Source organism: Morone saxatilis, unplaced genomic scaffold, assembly GCF_004916995.1.
Source record: "Morone saxatilis isolate NCDOM2014 unplaced genomic scaffold, NCSU_SB_2.0 Contig0, whole genome shotgun sequence".
Classification (NCBI taxonomy): Eukaryota; Metazoa; Chordata; class Actinopteri; family Moronidae; genus Morone; species Morone saxatilis.
The window spans coordinates 638,688-645,677 of NW_023339650.1; positions in this window are offsets into that span (position 1 = coordinate 638,688).

Here is a 6,990-nt window from a genome sequence, read left to right on the forward strand (position 1 = left end):
CTCCTTATAACATTTACAGAGACCCAACAGTACCACCATGAGCAAGCACTTGGCGACGGGGGCAAGGAAAAACTGCCTGTTAAAAGGCAGAAACCTAGGACAGATCCTTCGGCTCTAGGTGGGTGGTCATCTGTCTCGACCAGTTGGGGTGAGAGAGAGAGATTCCCTATTGTAGATTAAAGAGGTGCAACTATCACAGGAATGTGGCACAACACCAATATTGTTAATGTTTATTTTCTGGTATGTCAAGTAGTCTATTTTGTTGCTTAAATGCAGTGCCTGACAGTATTGTTGTTTCTATCTGTTTTTGGCTTTATTGCTGAATTATCTATGACAGTAATGAACTTCTTCTTGTTAACATTTACAGAGGAGCCATAGAAAGCATCTTGAATGGAATCACAAACAGGCATCATGGGATGTCCATGGCCTAGGACAGGAGGACTGCAGTGGGTAAATAAAACCGCCCAAAGGACACTAAAGGACAGTACTCACCCCAGCCACAGCCTGTTCTCCCCCTGTCATCTGGCAAGAGATACAGAAGTATCCGCTGCTATACCACCAGACTTAAAGGCCATGAGACTCTGTAGTACATCCTCAGAATCCCATTATGTAAAATAGCTTTTTTTTAATAGACTTTTTAATCTGTTTTTATTTTTTCAGGAAGAACAAGGAAAACTACAAACTACATTTCTAGAATGGGGTTTGAATTAAAGAGCAGCAATCCTGAAGCCACCAAGCCAGATTGGCTGGACCAGTCCACCACAATGGGTGCTGTAGCCCCAAGAGGAGAGGCAGAGAATCATGCTGGCCCAGCTTGGATTTAAGGCTGCTCCTGGATAATGTCTGACCTGGACAAAATGGCAAACAACAGGAAATCAGAGACTGTTGTGCCCAGAGCTTTACAGAGACCTGCTCCATCAACATCCTGGATCAATCACTGCCGGTGGACCGTGTTCTGATCTGACAAACTGTGTTTCCATCAATGATGTTTGGTGCTCAAACAAAATCAATAAATTTCACTGGAAATGCTGGATTAAGACATTGCAAACTGTTTTGACTTTTTTCAGCAGCTTGAATTTAAATAATCAGTATCAGCCTCCAAAATCACGTATCAGTGGAACTCTAATAGCTCAGGTCTGGATCCTGATGTTACCTTCAGTCCCATCTACAAGCATCCGTGCTTTCAGCTGCAGCTGATAACATGTTATTACCTTCAGCCTGCTGGTCCAAGGCAAAGAGACAGCCATATCCGTCTCAATCTCTTCCAGTGTGCTGCCATAATGGCCCTGATTATTATAGCCCAAATTAAATTCAGACCGGATATTAGCAATACACAAGCTCTCGTCAACAGTGCCATTTCCCTGGCATATGCAGGACATTATCCAGAAAGCATTGCTCTCAGCCCAATTAATCCTCCTCCACTGCAAATTCACACACAAACACACAACCACCAAGTACATAAACACTTACACATACTTGTCCGTCTCAATACAGTCCAATGTTATGCCAACCTACGACTAGAAAACACAAAGAGCACAGCAGCCAGCCAAACAGTGTGAACAATGCTGCAGTGATTAGTGATTTGGGATTGTTTTTCAGGGCGTGTAAATTGAAAAATTCCAGCTGGTAAAGCATGCAGAATTGATTCTGCGGAGGAGGCCGGGCTGATGCGTTTAGCAATTGTCCACACAAGCAAAATAATTCAATGGTAATAGGAACAGCAGCTCGAGAGGGAGGGGGGGAATTGCATTTAAGTGGAAAGAACATTGAGTCAACATTTCTTTCTTTGTTGGAGTGGAGTGTACACTGTGGATTTATGAGAATCCCTCTTTGCTTTGTGCATGCATGTGTGTGAGTGAGAGAGGCAGCCCAAATAGAGATGCACATTGTGTTTACCAACTCACAGAGTGCTTTGATGATAGAGGACTTGGGGTCAATTTATGTCTTCCTGCAGGTCAGCGTTCATATGTTTTTTATTAGAGCTGCTAATATTTGGTGCCAGCCTTTACTTTCTTTATCAGGAACTAAATTAAAATTTAATTGAATGAAAAAAAATATATACACATTTTTTTTAAGGTAAGAGGCACCCTACAGTTTTCCTGTGGTCTTGCGTGTCCCCCCTGCAGCAACTCTGTAGCCCTCAGCTATGATTACTGGGTTATGACGACACAAGGTCTAGAGCATGGCAATATCACTACAAAGCAGTCAAGAGACAGAAGCAGTCACATGATCAGACAGTTTATCCAGCAGGTCAGAGATGAAGCAGTGACTGAATGGGTGTATTAATAGAGCTGATACGGTGCTGCCAGTCAGACTTGTTGCTAATTTGCCCAAGTAGCCGACCACAGTACTGAAACTAAAAAGATCATAAAGCATTTTCCCATCATTATAAAAGCTCAGTTATTACACGCTATACGTTTAATCTTTGACGATTTTATACTTGCAACCAGTGGCAGACACAGGCTGTTTTTGGGGCAAGGGCATAAAAGTACCCACCACTATACTACCAGCGTTGTGGAAGTTATGATGCATTTATGCTGAAACAGCTTAGTCAGGGTTAGGATTAGCACCCTGGAAGGCAAATATGGTGTTTTGTCCGTGGAAAGGGCATGCAGAGGGCACTTTATCATGTTTTATCTACCATAGGAGCATCCAAGAGGGCACTGACAGTGCACCATTTACGTCTACAAATACTCTTATCAGCTGTTAAATGCCACAGGAAGGAGAACACGTTGAAGACAGCCACAAGTGCAACTGTTCACATGATTATGTTACTCGCAGAACTTTTCTTGCACAGTACTCCAGAACAGCTAAGGAACAGCTTGGTTGCAAGCACTTTTTTTCTTAATGCAATGAGAGCTATTCACCTGTATTATCAAGGAAAATATACATTTTGGATCGGGACTGGGATTGCAGATACTGAATATTAAATGGGCATTGGGAGCATAAAAAACTTGATTGGGACGTTTTTACCCTGGTATCAAAATTGTGGAATTTCACAGTTTCTGGTATTGACTACTTCTGGTATGGTGACATCCCTAGTTGTTAGTGATAAATATATATTTATAAACAAACAAATTATAAGGTCTACTATGTTACATTGAATTATTTGAGAGTATTATGAGCACACATCATTGGTCAAAAAATTGCTAAATTTGCCCGAGTTGGTAAATGAAAAGCCATTTGGGAGGTGAAAGAGCCAGTTCATAGTGCTGAGCTGAGCCAAGTGATCACTAAGAATAGCCAGAATTCCCATCACTAGGTCTAACAGACCCGTAAACCGCAGCTCTTTATACATTCACTCTTGCATGGATCTCCACTCTTTGTTTTAGTGTTTCCCGCCCTGAACAAGTCTATGTGATAATATTTAGTAGTAGTGAGAGCGCCACCTAGTGGTGAAAGGGAATGTAATTTTTTTATACTTCCATGTTCTTCTCCTAGCAGGATGATCAGATCTAGCTGAAATTTAGTCAGGAAATGCAATGTTGTTGATGATATTTCATGATTGTGGTGAGTTTTTGTCAAAGGGCATGTTCGTGGCGTGGTGTCCAATTTTTATGTACCGCCAGAACACACAAAATTGCTATAACTTGAGTGTACATTGTCCATTCGGCTCCAAACTTCACTTGTCTGATAAAAGTCCTGCCCTGAACACATCTATGTGATAATATTCAGTAATAGTGACAGCGCTACCTAGTGGTGAAATAAAATGTCATATTTATACTTTTATGTATATCTATCAGCAGATTGACCAGTTCCAGCTGAAATTCTGTCAGCAGTCCTTTAGGATGATGACGATGACATCTTATGAATCTTAAGAATTTACGTAGAGCCACGCATCAAAAATCATCAAAACTCATGAAACTTTGCACAAAATTCAGTCGTGGCGAACGCTAATGTATTGTCTTGGTCCCGTAGATGGGCGTTGCAAAATGGCTTAGCCACACCCCCCCGAATCAGCCCCCAAAAAACGTAAGACTGACACGTACCAAAATTGGCACTTATGTGTGTCATGATTGGACAAGCAGAAAAGCCTCTTGGACACATAACCCAAACCCAACAGGAAGTCGGCCATTTTGAATTCCGTGGTCATTTTTGGTGATTTGCACACGTTGTTTTTGAACTATCCCTACATTCTAGGGAATTTATCGGATCTAAACTTCAATTTATTAGCGTCAATCTCAAGCATTCAGATTCAACAGTTGTGCGTATTTACAAATTCCGTTGAATGCGTTGTCCGTGGTTGTGTCGTCCAAGTTTCATGATTGCCATGGAAAAAAGGAAGTTTCATTAACTTCAGTGTGATTGTCAATCTCAACAAAAAAACTTACATGTTTATGAAGTCCCGCCCTGAACAGTCTACATGCAATATTCATGATATAGTGATAGCGCCACCTATGGCAACAGGAAGTAGCACTGCATGGTGGGATTTGACGATTTAGGTGAAATTTTCATTTTGTGTTCTGCCCGTGTTACGCCGGCATGTGATGTGGCCGCAGACAGCACACCCCGAGTTGCGTGGAGTTGCGAGGGCCCGTTCATCGCTGCTTGCAGCTTTAATTTCTCTTATATTTTCAATAATTTTCTAAAACAGTTTTTCAAACAGGAGGAAATAGTGCATTTATTTGGGACTATTTTCAGCAGTTTAATCCACATTTGGTGCTCTGGTGAGTAGGACAGTGTATGAATAAACTACAGTGTGTGTGTTCATGGTAATAAGGGGACATATCACCCAGTGCAACACTGTGGCTCACTGATGTGTTTTTAATAGTTTTTGAACATTCATAGAGCTCTATGGCACAGAGGAAGGAGGTTCCATCAGGCTTTGATACACATACAAATACTTGTTAGTACAATCAGTTCAGTTTCTTTATGTGGAAATTTAGAAAAATATAAAATGTGACTTATCCTTTTAAGTGTACAAAAATTAACTAAAAGGGGGAATTATTTTGTAGCTGTGGTAGCAGAAGTGAATGACACCCAGCATCTATATATTGTTCAGCGATATCTTTCCAGTAAACCTTTGGGCAGACAATGCTTGGCTATATGCACCAGCCTGAGCCGGGTGGTCTCTGATTACGTTAACAAATAGCGTTCCCCATTCAAGTCAACAGAAAGGTTTTCAATGACAGCTAGCATGACAAAAGGTCAGCGGCAGGCTCAGCACTGCTAATTAAGTCCAATTGGTGAATGTCAGATCCACAAAGGGCAACGCTAATCCCCAGTCCTGCCTAAATAGGGATCTGTGGTGTGTGTGTATGTGTGTGTGTGTAAGTGTGTGTGCGCAAGAAGACAGGGAGTGAGATGATGGGTAAAGGTGTGTGTTTGGGGGCATACACTGCATTCAGGCATTATGCACTTTCAGTGTATATGCACTCTAGAACAGAGTAAATTCAGAATAAATCCTTAATTCACCAATGTAGATAAGAGAAACAACAATTTCAGTCTTAGCTGTATATGGAGGGACTTGTGTTGCCAGACCAGCTTTGTAAACAAACCACAGAGAGGCTGCGATAGTAACACAGGCCTGATGTCATTCTCAGTAAAAATCCCATTCATATTATAAAAGGAGGATTTCTATTATCAGCCATAATGTCCTAACCATCCAAGCTAGACTTACCACAAGATATGATATTGTGAAACAATAGCATATGCTCCTGTAGAAGCCACAAGTCCATATGATATCAACCAGTGCCTAAATTGGACCAAAAAAGGTGCCAGTACCCTAGGTCAGCACAACCCTAAACACATAACAACATAACGCTAACCCAAATTTTTTTGGCTTAACAAGCACATTTTCAGCCCTATTTTTTTTTAGCATTAAGCTAGTTATGTCTGTTGTGAGATAAAACTGCAGTCGCACTAATCATGTAATTACATTGCACACAACACAAACTACAATATAACACTATTATTAACAATATAAACACTATAGTGACAATTGTTAAATTCAAGAACAAGTGCGTTACTATTGTTATCTTTCGCAGTTTTGTACCTTTGCCCTTTTTTTTTCGAGCTATTTTTTGCTCCAAATGAAATGTTTTATGGTCACGATTATTCTTGTGGTTGCTTGGCTTCCAGGTGTAAAGGTCCAGTGTGTAACACTGAGGAGGAATTATTGTCAGAAATTAAACATAATATTCATAGGTATGTTTTAATTATTAATTAGTGTAAAATCCCCTAAAATAAGAACTGTTGTATAATATTCATGTTAAACTACCATGTTTTTCCTTCAGCTCAGAAGGGACAAACCAAACACTGGCTCCGGACAGGGCCATTTGTGTTTTCTGCATGTTTTGCTGCCACCACAGTTTCTCCATTTTGCTGTGAAAGGGAGGGTGAAGCCAGTGGGTTGCTATTTGCAACACAATACTACATACTGGACCTTTGACTCTTAAAATACATATAGAGGCCTATATATTGAGTCCAGAGCTAAAAATACACCGGTTTCTCCCTGATATATTTTATAACATTTTTCTTCCAGTGTATGTGACCTTTATATATGTATAAAACTCACAGATATATTTAAACCTAACTCTGTAGAAAGACTTTTGTGCCCACTGTGTGAACTTTAATCAGGACTGAAGCGTTGACAGTATTTACTTTCTCCCGCTGTTTTTTATCCAGAAATGCAGATTGGTAAATGCCTCAGATTTCTCCCTCTTTCCTTGCAGTCTTCTGGTCGCCGTGGGAGGAACGTGTGCGTTGGTGCAATGTTTGATTAACAAGTCTCTCTGGGGATGTGTGTGTGTGCGTATGTGTGTGTGACAGTGTGGCCACATGTAGCTTCTAATGAGCCCCAGTGGTGGCCCTCCAGTGGGCCTACCTATTGATCATTAGCCTGCTGTCCACACTCTAATTTCCAACAAGGAAACGCCAGTTGCAACGAGAGGCCAGTCAGATTGCCTGTTACTATGTGTGTTTGTGTGTGTGTGTGTGTGTGTGTGTGTGTGTGTGTGATGTTACATCTTGCTGGGTGTTCAGAGTGTG